Source organism: Pinus tabuliformis, chromosome 8 (assembly GCF_031772625.1).
Source record: "Pinus tabuliformis cultivar Carrire ecotype Pingquan chromosome 8, CPIR1, whole genome shotgun sequence".
In the NCBI taxonomy this organism is placed as follows: Eukaryota; Viridiplantae; Streptophyta; class Pinopsida; order Pinales; family Pinaceae; genus Pinus; species Pinus tabuliformis.
The window spans coordinates 407,083,927-407,098,581 of record NC_142294.1 but is presented as its reverse complement, the minus strand read 5'-3'; positions in this window follow the sequence as shown (position 1 = coordinate 407,098,581).

Here is a 14,655-nt window from a genome sequence, read left to right as displayed (position 1 = left end):
TATCATATGTTTTCGAGCCTCTTACACTGTTATGGAGGATTGAACCCGCGTTATCAAAGGCAAACAGAGCAAAAAGTTGTAGAAGGACAATGGGATTTCCAAGAGCCAAGGCCGCTGCATTACTTGTATCATTTTGTCCGACAATATCCGTATGGAGGAGGTGAAGGCAGATATGAAGAATGCAGTTCTGAAAGTGTTCATGTCGAAGGTCGAGGAAGCTAAAAGCCAGAACCTTATCAATATGAAGGTTGAATCAATTTTGGAAGATTTGTCTTCGGGATTATTAGAGTTTATGATGGATCCTAATGATTGAAATTCAAGGAGGTGTGGCATCTTTGGAGAACGCATGCCTATTGTTTGATTAAATGTATACACCAGAATGTTCTTATGGAATGTTAATTCAATTATATTTCCATGTGCGTGGCTATATCAGCAAGGCGTGTTGACCACTTGAAACCGTAACAGGAGACCTGAATTACAAGGTGACAGTTGGCGGCGGGGTTGTGCTGAGGTGTATTTGAAATTTGTGAATCGACCTCCTGACACACTGCGAAAAGGACGTGTTTATCAAACGAAAAGAGAAGCCGAAAATTTTGCTGTGGTGTTGCGCCATTTGCCGTGTATGATTATTGCTGTTAAAGGAACTGAAACTCCCGGAAATCTTGTGACAGATGTTCTCTGTAGGGAGTATGCGCTGTCAAAGAAAGATTTAGATGAATTAATTTCAAATTCCATGCATTGCATTGTCCTGTCTTTTTCATATCCATTTGAATTAGTGTGCTGTGATCCTGAGACAGAAGATATTAAAAAGGCGGCATTTCTGAGATCTGTTGAGTTACTAATTTTTATCCATGACAGAGTATGTAATTGGCTAAACTTGTACATGTCCCCAAAGCTAGGATCATTTCTGCGTGGGAGTAATCCTATTCGCACAAGTATCCAAGGTTTTAATATACAGGTTTGATGAATCATTCCGGAATATAGATTGGACAGGTGTTGAAATTATGTTGGAATTGTTTTCTGGGAGAACAAGTATAGCATCCATAGGAGCAATATGGATGCAGTGTATTCCTGGGGAAAGCAGAATTGCTTCTAGTTGATGACATGAACAGGGTTAGGGTGGTAGAACTTCATCATCGGCCTTTGATGAAACCTAAAAGTCTACAATATGTTCAGACCGCAAAGAGGAGATTTTCTCATCTTCTTCTCAAGAAACTTCTCAGGCTGTAAGCAAGGCCTCATCAGAATTTGAGCTTAAAGTTTACATGCTAGGTGATGCCATGTCCTTTTTGAAGAACATTTCCTTGGATAAGATCGCTGAAGATGTTGGTGATTTCCAGCCACAGAAGTTTTGGAGTTTAGAGAATTACCAAAGCACAAGTCAAATTCAGAGGGAGATTGTAAATATTCCAAGAACCATGGCTCCCAGAAGACTTGCGCTACATGAGATTACATTTATCACATTTTTGATAAGTATGCTACTAGTTCTGCGCTCTGTAGCGAAAGTATCAGGCATCTTACCTTCCATGTTTTGTTGAACAAAGAAAATGATGGGAAAAGAAAATGTAAAGAATTCTTGCAGCTTCTGATTGAGCAGTTAGAGAAAGAAAAAGGAAAGGATTTTTCAAATCTCAGGATTTAGTTTCAAGTTATCCTGTCTGAAATCTGGGACTCAAATGTTGTAGATGTTTTGTTCTCTTCTTATAAAAAGAGGCCTTTGGGAAACCGGATCTGTCAACTTGTTTGTCTTGTACCCATCCAAATAGCCCGGGCTGAAAACAATGGATTACATCCTTTGCTTGATGGGCTTCAGATACCTCCCCATCACACTTATGAAGATAGCATATCTCTAGCAAACTTGCTCCGTTTTGGCTTATATAACGCTGTGTTGAGTCAGTGGGATGGTAAAATTATGGTGGTCTCATCAATTGCAGTTGTTTCATCTGATGGAGGTTCATGTTACAGGGAATGGAATGTGATTCTGAATCTCAGCATAGCAAAGGTGAAACTGAAGATTGGCAACATCAGCTATTCAATTTTGTGAGAAGTTTAAAGGAGGACTGTGTTTTTAAATCACACAGCAGTTTCGTAGCGCACTACGAAACTGCTGTAGGTGATGATTTTAAGCGCAGGGCAGCTAGTGTGATACTGTGAGCAGCTAGTGTGACACTATGAGCGGGAGTTGAGGAAGAAAAACAGCTGTCTATCAAATACCACCTACAGCACATCAGAAACCTGGCATCATTCCATACTTGGGGTTATTAAAAGATTTGGGAGCAGGCTGCTATACTTTAGGAGAATGTTGGGAGACAGAAACCGATAAATAGGAGCACACCTTCTGGTCATTAAATGAGCTATCAACGCTTTCAAGCATCCCAAGTCAGCATTCATTGCATCCGTAGCTCAACCATCTCAGCTCAACTGAAGGAGGACAGCTGTCACAGCATTCAAGAAAGCATCAAGCCTATGAGGAGAAAAGAATTAGTGTTTTAGTTTGATTAGGACTTTATGTAATTACAGCCCAGCATGTTTGTAATTAATGCATTAGTTAAAAGCATGTAGGAATAGTTAATAGGGCATTCGAGCTCATTCTAGAGAGGAGGAATGTATTCCTATATATGGGAAAAACTAGGATGTAATAGGGGTTGGATACTATATACAAAAACAGAGTTTTTTGAGCCTATGTAAAGACTGTTACAGTAATGATAAAACAGGTTGTTTCTTCTCAAGATTCTCTATGGATTATGTTGTTCAAGTGTGATAGTGGTTTAGTTTCTTAATGTTCTTTTTACAGCCTTGTTATAGCACAATCACTCAGAATTCATATTATATGCTCTGACTTCCTGTGTGTTTGGCAAGCTGTGGGTTTTGGTGAAGCATGTCTGAACATCACTCAGAATTCATTTTTAATGCTCTGACTTCCTGTATGTTTAGCAAGCTTTGGGTTAGGTAAAATATGTTTGAACATCTGATGCAGAGAGCCTTGACTTCCATGAGATGACTGTGATTTTGTCTTTTAAATGTGAGAGACTCCATAGCCCAATGAAGACTTATTTCATATGTGTCCAACCAGCTATATTTTCATAAGTGTGTGAAGAGTTAGCCCTCTGTTGTTGTGATTAATTCTCTATCAAAAGCCTGTGAGAGAGCCCTCTCTGATTAGGAAGGCTAATTCCTAGTCTAAAGTCTGGTCTGAAACAGTTACATGAAATCTTGCTTGGTTGCAGCCCCTCAGTAGTGGTTTTGTGATAACAGCGCGAATCTTTGTATTCCCAGATTGGAAGAAGGAATTTCATGTACACGTTGATGCCTCTTTAATTGTGTTGGGTGAAGTGTTAATGCAAGCTGGTGAAGGAGAGATGGACCACCCTATAGCTTTCACAAGTAGGAAATTATCGAAGGCAGAAAAGAATTATTCAATGATGGAGCATGAAGGAATGGTCACTGTATATGCACAACAGAAGTTCAGTCACTCTATGTTACGAGGGTATTTCAAGATGTACACGAATCACTCTTCCTTGAAATACCTCGTCAATAAGCCTATGTTGGGGGCAAAGATCTGCCAATGGTTGCTGGTATTCTAGGAGTATGAATTTGAGGTCATTGTTAAGCAATGGAGGTTGAATGCAGGACTTGACCATCTATCGCAGATCAAAACTAGAGAGGAGCCTAATAATTTGGAGGAAGGGATGCGAGACACACAACTCTTCATGGTGTGCATAGAGGACAATCATTTTATAGATATTATTCACTTTTTTACTACGAGGATGGCACCAGAAGGGTATTCAAGTTAGCAAAAGAGGGAGCTAGTAGTGCACGCGGCAGACTTTTCAGTAAGTGCAAGACATCTATATAAGATGTGTGCAGATGAGATATTGCGAAGATATGTGCCATATTTTGAGAGAAATAATATTCTTGTTGAAGCTCATGCAAGGTCTACGGGAGGAAATTATGTAGGAAAGACAACTATGCAGAAGATTTTGTGCACAGGTCTATGTTGGCCAACGCTGCACAAGGATTCTAAAGTGTATTGTCAGGTGTGTGATGTGTGTCAGAGAATGGGCAGACCATCGCAAAGGGATGAATTTCCATTACGATCTCGTTGTAACCATTTGAAAAATGGGTGATTTATTTTGTTGGGCCAATTTAGCCCTGACGAAAGAAGACAAGTGTGTGGTACATCATCACTGTGATGAAGTATCTAACTATATGGGTAGAGGCACAACTGATTAAGGATTGTATAGGGACTACAACATCAAAGTTTTTGTTTGAGTTTGTCTTAACCAGATTTGGCTGCCTGAAAATATTGATGGGCAACCAAGGTACACAATTTCTGAATGAAACAATCAACACGTTAATAGAGGAATTCCAGGTCTACCATCAGAAGAGTACATTGTATCACCTATAGGCGAATGGAAATATTGAGGCCTTCAAAAATATTTTGGAAAACGCATTGAAGAATATCTGCAACACATAGCAAAATGATTGGGATGTGTGAGTACCTGCAATACTATGGGCATATAAGACTACTTGCAAGCAGCTGACAGGCCAAACACTGTTGAGATTGGTCTATGGCATAGAAGTTGTGATGCCTATGGAGTATATTGTGCCTAGTCAGCACATAGAATCTCTCACAAGTATGGTATATCGTGAAGCCTTGGTGGAACGGCCTATGCAACTGATGGAGCTTGAAGAGGAATGATTCTTGGCTAGATTCTATCAGCAAGTACAAAACGAACATGAAAAAGTGTGGCACGATCAACACATCAAGCTTCGCATGTTCAAGGTAAATAATCTACTATTGTTATATGATAGTAAGTTCACTAAATTTCTAGGTAAATTTTAGATTCATTAGCTGGGGCCATATATTATCAAAGAAATTACAGATGGAGGTGCAGTTCAGCTCACGAAGCTGAATGGAGAACCTTTTATGGCAAGAGTGAACGAAAGTTGATTGAAGCTATATATAGGGGATCTTGCGCAATGACTATATGGTGGTAGGAAAATCTTAGTGCTCGAGGCAGTTGCGAGGGAGCGCGGGACTATAAACCATGCTGCAAGGGTCGGAGGACTATGTAGCAGGCCGACTACATGGAATATGATAAATATGCGACCAATGAAGATGCGCTATGGAGGGAGGTGTTGTGCAGCACAATAGAAAAGTGATCGTTGGAGTCACTATTCATGATTTGAGAGCTAGAAGATAGTTAAGAGGAGTGGAATGGCGACATTTAAGGCAAAAATCTTTGAATATTTGCCACCACAAAAACATTAATTATCAGAATTTTGGGGTGATGTTAGATTCAAATTCAAAACCCGCTATAAATTACACATGTCAGTCCAACAAAGAAAACTTTACACCCTTAGAGTTTTTGTTGATCTGTGTTGTGTGTTGTCTATGAACTGATCGCAGTGGAAGGATTTTGTCGTGAGCCCCGCATTTTCTAAGCTGTCGGAGTTGAATAAGAAGTTCATTCTTGAGAAAATGTTTTGACGAAGCCTTGTAGAGACTGTGAGTATTGGTGGTGATGTCGCTTCTAAAGGAGTTGCCCCAAAAGTGGTGAGTATGGAAGCTCCAACTCTTATGCCTATGTCGCCGAGGTCGCCTAGGCCAAACCTTACCGTTACTCAAGAAACATAGAAGCTGAAGAAGGATAAACAGATAAAGCCACTACTAGTGCATGAATCATCGATAAAGCATTCTACAACACCAAAATAAAAGAAAGACAAGCAGCCCGAGAAGGTTGTCAATCTGGAGGTGGAGGAATGATAGGGCACAAAAGACATAGATTCTGAGGGCATGGAGCCCATGACAAAGGTTCCTGACTATATCCCTTCATGTAAGGGGAAGGTGAAGGTCACAAAGGATCCAGGCTCAAACAAATTTTCCATTTCTGCGCCCCTGGTGTCTAAGAAGGTTCCCTTTCAAGGTTTATGGCTTGCATGGATCCCCGTGCTGAAGATGGAAGATTGGGACCTCATAGATCATGCTAGGTTTCCACACTTAGCCATAGATAAGTATATGAATCGTGCATACTACATGGAGTCGGGTGTTACCACACTAGAGACAGTGGAATGGATCCACGGTGTGGAGCATTCAGGACTACTGAATCTATTGTGGGTGCACCATTATCACCACACTCCTATCAACACAACTTGTGTGCACCAACTGCTGACTTTGGTGCACGATGGGTGCTTATGGCTAGGAGGGCATATCCCCAGCACTGAAATTATTATCCACAGAATCACACACCTGCCATGCGGGGGATTGAATTTGGCCATGGAGTTTGGCGGAAAGACAAGAATAAAGGATCTAGGAGAACGAATGAAGAAGGAGTTTGACCTAGCGAAGAAGGTGCGAGGATATTCAATCACCTTCATAAATGACCCCGTAGTGAAAATTTCCATGCGGATATTAGCAGGGAAATTAATGAGAAAGTGTCACGCAGATGAAATTCCAGTGCCCGTGGTCTCCTTAGCTACATAGTATGCGAAGGGTGTGAAGTTCAACCAGTCCACGTACCTGTACATGGAATTCCTCGCAAATTGTCATGAGGCCCAGTATGAGACTATGTCATTCCATTACACTTTGTTGCTACTCTCTATTGTTTTGGTTGCATGGGAGATGCTGGAGGATAGCCAGTTTCCTCCACTGAAATAAATATTACTAGAGGCAGCGCAATTCGCCTCCCAAGGTTTTCCCCGACCTTGTACATGCAATTTTCAGCCTATGCCGCATTCAAGGCTGACTTCCATTGAGTATACATTCAAGCATGAAAGGATACACAATAGAAATGGCATGAATTTCTATGTTTGGTAATGGGGACAGACGTGTAGGAGGTGATCGTGTGATGGCTAACAAAGTGGTGCACCCCCGCAGACTTAGATGCGGGAACTAGTAAGGGTGCAAGAAGTTCGGCAGCACATAAATAAAGGAATCAGTGAAGAACATTGCACAAAACCTAGGTGCGTAGAGGGAGAATGAAGCCGTAGAGAAGGATAATATGGAGAAAGAGCATGCTGCTAAGGAGTAGGTTGAATAGGAGCAGCGCAAGTCGGAAAGAAGTGGAAAATTCGCTTTGCCAGAGATCAAGGAGGAAGAACAGTTCGAACAAGGTGTCGGAAGATATGACGGTTAGAGCACCGCATTTTTTCTAAAGAATCATGGATAGGAGAAGTGGGAAGGTCCCTAGAAAAAGCTCAAATCAAACAAGATGCAGGGAGATCCCATGGTATTGACGGAGGGCGATCTCGATGAGATCGAAGATAAAATATAGCACACTACGATTGAGATGCTGCAGCTGTTTAAGCACCATTATATGTAGACATTGGGGAGCGTCCAAAAGGATATGTGTGAGCTATAGATCCAGGCCAATAGGATATAGGTGGGTGTTGGTCAAGCGAGAACAACACAAGTGAGCCTGGCCCCGGGGACGAGTCAAGCAACAGAATTGGTAAGGACCCTAGATATTAGAACTGTTGCATTAGCAGAAGGGTCCCTATGCATGGAGTTAGTCAATGATCACATCATCTTAAGCACAGTTAAGGACATTGGGCTGAGGATCGTAGCACTCCCCAATCAGATTCTTCACGCGCTACATGCAGCGATGACAAAGGAATTGAGAGCTCAGGAGCAGTGCGCTCTCAATATTATCAACGAATATGGGTGAACAATGAGCAGATTTTCACTGAAAAGACATAGACCTTGAAAGAAAAGGAGATGTTGTAGGCACAGAGTTTCTGACTAGAGTTTGTAGTTGCAGAGGCATGCATAACAGTTCCTAAGCTTCACATTCACGAGGACACACAACTAGAAGCGAAGATCAGGAAGTTAGCCGTTAGTGTGTGTGAGGCAAAGGTATAGGTTGGACGAGTTCAATTTGAACTCAACATGAAAATAACTAAGTTGTATTTGGAGTTAATGACTCTGCCCAAGGTTAGGGAGCACCGTGGAGCCCCCATAAAAGAAGTGATGGCCACCTTGGATGCCGTACTTGATAACTGTTTGACATTATTTGAGCAGGAAATGGAGTTGGTGACAACTCTGTAAGAATACCCGAACCTGCAAATACTGAATACAGAGGTCAGGGAGCTGCAGAAGCAGTATGATCAAGTCACGGAAACGACGCACTACATTGCACTAGTGCAGCTCCTAGCCAAATTGTAGGAGGGGAAGCAACTCCTCGTAAAGGTAGAGGTGGCATAGAAAAAGGAGGCCTTGCTTAAGGACATCATGTAGCCTTGGTTATAAGAGGTTTACTAGGTCATGAACAACATTCAAGGGAAGCTAATGGGATGGCAGCAGATGCAGCAGACAATGAAGCTAGCCGTAGAAGGACTAGTTACAGAGAAGCTAGTTGAAGAGGTCAAGTAGGAAGCCACTTAGAGCGATGCTGAAGTTGCTATAGTTCAAGTGGAGTTGGGGGATCTTCACAACAAGATCACAGTGCCAGCTGAGTGAATCGATGACAAGTCATGATCTTTGTGTTGGGGGCCTATTGAGATGGGGTCCCTTGGGTCAGTTTTAGGGTTAAAATAAACCAATTGTTAATGTATTTTTCTAAGTAATGAAAAGTCTCGACAATTTGTGGATGCTGAGCCCATAGATAGTTAGGAGTCAAAGGGGTTTTAGCCCCTTGTTTTTGTAAAGGATGAGTTGGCTTTGAAGACCCACCCATGGTCCGCAGACCATGTGATTGTATAAGTAGGTGTGTCTTAGAGAGTCTAAGGCATAATGGAGGATTTAATGGGTCAATACAAGAGAATTATTAGAAGTGGTCAGATAGGAGAGAAAGGCTCTATAGCTGAGTGCACAGAGGGCTAGGTAGAGTCTACAACTGAGTGTGTAGGGTAGTGTCAAGTCTATAAAACTGAATTGAAGATCAATAAAAAATATTATTGAAGAAATCCTATGTATACCTGTTTATCACTGTTTATTTCTGCTTACAATATATGTTGTGAATGAATAATGTGTTTATGAAATATTGATCTAATGATGAGTGATTCTATTGAATAATTGTTAGATGATGTATGAAATCATGTTTATATAATTATGCATGAATTATCTAATGTTTATTAATAACACAAGCTTATCTATGTGAGCCCTAAACGAGAGTTGTTCTCTGATTTTCATAAGTGGATAAATAGACTGTTAAGGGTCTGCAAAGATCGATCATGGACCTTTGCGAAGGTGTGAAGGTTGTTTTAATAAAGCTGTAGTACCAAGCCCTAAGGGGTTATTGATTTTCATGAAGGTAGATCTAAGATGTCAAAATACATCACACTCATCTCTAGATGTAGAAACTTGGTTCTTGCATCCCACCATACTACTTCGAGTGAGACTGTAGCCTGCGCTACATGGGTTGTTGCCGAAAGGGCCAATATTGTAGGGTTTTATTGGTTGGCACAACTAACTCTGAGCCTGGTTTAGGACCCCAAAGCCAACATTGGCAGGTATAGATTAATGTGCAGAGGCTAGGGCTACACAAGGTTATATGCAAATATCTAGCCTTCCCATGTGAAAATTTCATTAGCTGGATTGTCTCACATATTGATGTGAAGACCATTTCTTTGAGAAATGTTAGTGGATGGATGCTTGCTGATTTTATGGCAGTAGATTACTAACATATGTACAATTTTCCTAAGCTAGAAACATTCATGGATTCACTCTTCTATGCCACCAACATCTATTTGGGAACAAAATATGTTGTTAAGAGCTGGTTGAAGTAGCCATTAATGTTTCAAAAAACACCCAAGAACACATATAATACAAGGTCTCTTAAGAGGTCCTGTCAACTTTTTATCATCTTAACTTCCAGAATCTATGGTCAGAAGAGCACAAAGACCTTTTTGGAAGGGTGGGAAATATTTCTAAACTAGGCTATGAACAAATGGAAGCTGCTCAACTGGTCAGAATTGTTGGCTCGATAATTAACGATCCATGTAGGTAACACCCTGAGTCCTCCCAAGGGTGGGCAAGTGAGATTCCATATGTCTTCATATTTATTGGATGCAATGTGTGCACATAATGCATTCCCTAGCATGAAACAAGCTTAAAAACATTGAAACCCTACCGTGCACATCCACTACAAGCTGCTCTTGGCTTGCATCCATCAAGGAGTTATGGAGAAGCTAAATGACCACTTCCTCCTTCAGTTATACGAGATGATCTTTAAGGAAGAACCTCCTTGCATGTTGCTTATGGAAATGGAAGCCATATCAAAGATCACCTACTGGTTTGCCTCACCAGATGGAACCTTCCTTAGACTGTTCAATGAAGAGAAGCTGCCACATACTTTGCCAATATATGCCACTGACAAGATTTTCATGCAAGAAGTGTCATATCATCCCACCACAGGGTTGTCAACAACTTTGCACAGGAAGAAGAAAACACCTTGTCCAAATCTTCCTATGAAATTTGGATTGTACAAGATAAAGAACCTAAAAGTCGCAAATACTGAAGCAAAGGTGATAGAGAAGTTTACATTTGGTACTCGAGACTTTAATGCCCACGATCCCCATGGTATTTGTAATAACCACTGTGTGAAAATTTACTTTTAGTGGATGAGTGGGACATTTCATTGGTAGGAGGAGGATCCATTGAATAATTGCTATAATGCATCCAATACTTGCGAGCCCATTATTTTTGTAGGAACTTCATAGGTGACTCCACAGAAGGAAGCTACTTCAAAAGCAGTGCCAGCATAAGGGAGAAACCCTCTGCAAGATAAGGGAAAGAGAAAGGTTTCTTATAGTCCAAGGGGAGAAAGAAGCCACAAGATGAAAGTGGACCCATCTCTTATGAAAGCAACTTTAATAACAGAGGTAAAGATGAAACAAAATATGTACATAGAAGAATAGAGGAAGAGGGAAGAGAAGGGGAGATTGGAGGAATAAAAGTAGAAGAAAGAAAAACAAGAGAAGCAGAAGTAGGAAGAAGAAGAAAGGAAAAGTGCAATAGGAAAATAAGTAACATGAAAACAAGTTGAAGTGCAAGAACATAAATGACAATGAGAAGAGGAGGAGGGTAGGTAGATGCAGGATAAATAGCTTGCTCAACAGATTGAACAATTGATAGAGATTGATGACATGGAGACAGAAACAAAGCCAAAGAATCTAGATGTCAACCTGATGCCTAGCACACAACCTGTCACTATTCAGTCTCAACTACATCTAGCAGCAAAGGTAGTTCTAGGTGAGGAAGGGGAAGTTGTTCCTCTTGATGATGATTTGGTTATGGACACGTACAATTTGTCATATGTTGAACCCAAAAAGAATATTGTACAAGCATGTAAAATGCATTTTCCAGATGATATCAAATCTCCTGCTTTTATTAGATAAATGGTAATAGTGGCTAACACAAGGAGAGATACCGAATCCATTGCCTCAACCAACTTGGTATTTATAGGTGAAAAAAAGTCAAATACTTAGTGTCTGATGGTTGAGAATAAGCAATTGGAAAAGAAATCGTAGGCTCCCAGGAAAGAGGTTGAACAACTCCTTGCAGCAGCTCATAATGCAACTTCCACATAGGTCAACTTGGAGGAGATGAGGGTAGTGATACCTAGTGAAATATCAAAACTTGGAGAGACCATGTGGGATCTCTAAGAGGAATTTGTTACTGTACATAAGGAAATTTCCTGCCTGCATGGATTGCAACAACAATGTAAATACTTTGTCAAAACTCTTAGAAATGTGCAAAATGCAATCATTGTGATGCATGAATGGAAAATGCGATAGAAAGGGGCACCACTTGACTTGGGTAAGAAAATGAAGCCACAGGAAGAGTTGGAGAAAGCAAGAGTGCATAGGTTAATCCAAAACAATAAACAACTCGCCTCATTCATTGGTAACATCCAAGCCTCATATCCATGGATTTACAACAGTCTAGATTTCTTGGTGAAGACCCATAGGATCCCATCAGATGGTTCACTTACTAAAGTCAAATCCAGGAACCAGGTCAGAAAGGAGATAGAGGAAAAATTGGAGTAGTTGGGACAAATTTACACCAAGGAGGACTTGGATGTGAATAGATAGAACATGCACAACTACATTGGTGGCCCTGTCCAAGTGCGGACAATGTTGATCATTCTTTAGACGAAAGTAGAAACTGGTTCCAAATCATTGTACCTGGATGTCATGGAGGCTAGGGTTTGCTTCCAGACAACCACCATCATAGAGTTTGGGGATATCATCACACAATACCAAGCTTGGCACTGTTACATGACTAAAAAAGATCAATTGGAAGTTTTTGAGCTTCAGTTCTCCCAAACTCAAGCATGATATTGTTTTGTCTTGTTAGGATTTCTTGTTGGATCTACCCCATTTTGTGTTATATGGGTATGTGTGTAAATTGTAATATTATTTGTAATTAATTTGTAAGTAGAATTCCAAGTGTCAATATTGGAATATAAAGAGTCATGATGTAATGTAATGGGTTATTCTATAAAGAAATTGAAGATTTATGAGGGTAGTCCAAAAGTCACAAAGGGGAGTTGAAGAGTAACTACCTCTTGTTATAAATAGAACCTCATAACTCATGTAAAGGACTTTTCTAGAGCTAAGCATTTGGCTAGGCTTATGTTTAGATTCGGGAGCTTGGGAGTTTTGTGAGAGCCTTGGTTTCTCTATAGCGTAGAGGAAGTGTGTTTCTTTGGAGGAGCAGGTGATGTTGACATCACGTTCCACTATTGGGACTAGTGGTTCGTCAATGGTGTATGTATGATTGGAACTTTCAATTCATAAAAGATCACAACTGACACATTTTCTTGCATATGTTGTAAATGTAGTGGGACTATTCTTGTTAGGTTTTCAATGTATGTTATTTAACTTATGCTTATGGTTATGAACTATTTCATTTGCATTAGTATAAATATTTTTCAATCCATGTTGTTGTATTAATTCATCAATTTTAACATGTGAACTATTTCACCTATTATCTTGTGATGTCATTATGATCATGTGTTCCTTTCAAGCCACGTACTATTATAGGATTTTAAGGAGCTCACTTATTTTCCCTTTCACATGATAGAGCTCTCATGCATCACTCTATGTCTAATTGCAGCCAAGGCATATCATTAGCACCCACTACATTAGCAACCAAGCCATAGTACCTAATGGGAAGCCTACACCAAATGGTGTGGGGTCTAATTGGGACTTCATATCAGGGAGATCCCCTGAATGTTGGTGGGTCTAGCATTGTCAACAAGCACAAAAAAAATGTATGTCGCCTATGGGATGCTATAGTGCACACATCCTCTGTGTGTTCTCTACCTCCTATCTCTCTTTTCTATAATTTCTCAACTATGGAACAAAATGTCTCGAAAGAATACAATGCCTCTTCCTCCCAGTGGCCCGATTATAATAGAACCCGATAACCTACTAGTGGTTAAGTTTGATTACATCAAATCTTAGTGAGAGTTACAATATATACTCTTCTATAGTCTTTTACATAAAAAATACATGGCTATCCCATTTTCCATGAATAATGAGGGTTGACGTGGCATCCTCCTGAACTATAGGTGTGAAAACAAGAAGGTCAAATTCTGAGTGGCATAACTTTTGCATATGAACTCTGATTAACACACTTCTTGCTCCATTTGAAAGATATATGCATGTAGAATAACATGAAAAATGACAAAGTTTACCCCCAAAAACATCGTTTGATGCCTCAAAACACTCCCGGAAGGTTTTAGACCTCACTTCGCCAAACTAGGTCATGCTAGTAAAAACAATCCCATGAGCTAATTCCTCCATATTTTCCACCCTGAATGCATAGAGATGGATGGAAAACAATATAATGATCCATTTGAAATCACACCTCTTGATTTTAGGAGGATTTGTGTTCGTAAAATATTTTATTGAATGAGATGAGGAAATTTTTCCTCCAGCTTCTCTTTTGTGTACCATTTTGCTTTGCCTAGAAGTTGTCCCTTCAATCCAATTTGCCAAATGTCATGATCTCCCTATCTGCTAGTTTTGGACCTCTTCTAGAAAATTTTATCTTCTTTAAACTTTGCCTAAAATTTTGGTGCCAAATCCTTCACTGAAGGTAGGACCGTTCCTCTTCCTAATCTAGCATGGAAGGCTCATAGAGTTTCAAATTCTCTACATTTACAACTAAGTAAATGTGCATCTATGGTGGTAATATAAGTTGATACGAATTAACACTGACATTTTCTAATGTCTCAAAGGGACCATACCTCAGAGCCTTGATTTTCTTACCAGGCCCCTCTAACCACTCCTTGTTAAACTATATCCATACTCTGTTTCCCACCTTGAATGATTTCTTTGTTTTATTTTGATCATGCCTGGCCTTATAATTCTCCTACGACTTTTGCAGTGTTTCTTGTACCTATAGATGGTTCTTCCTAATATTCTCTATAAATGTTTTATGCCTCAAAGTATATCCGATAAGATCTTCCCTCACTCCTCGTTACTGCCCATATGAAATATCTGAAGGTGAAGGTGGAAAATATTAAAAAACAAGTCTCAAATGGAAAATTTCCTATAGAAGTGTGTACTGCTCTATTGTAAGAATGTTGTACATATACCATATTTTGATCCCAAGTCTTCAAATGATTTTGTTTGTATCCCCCCAAAATCTGCACCAAAGTCATGTTGACTACTTTTGTCTACCCATATTTTTGTGGATGG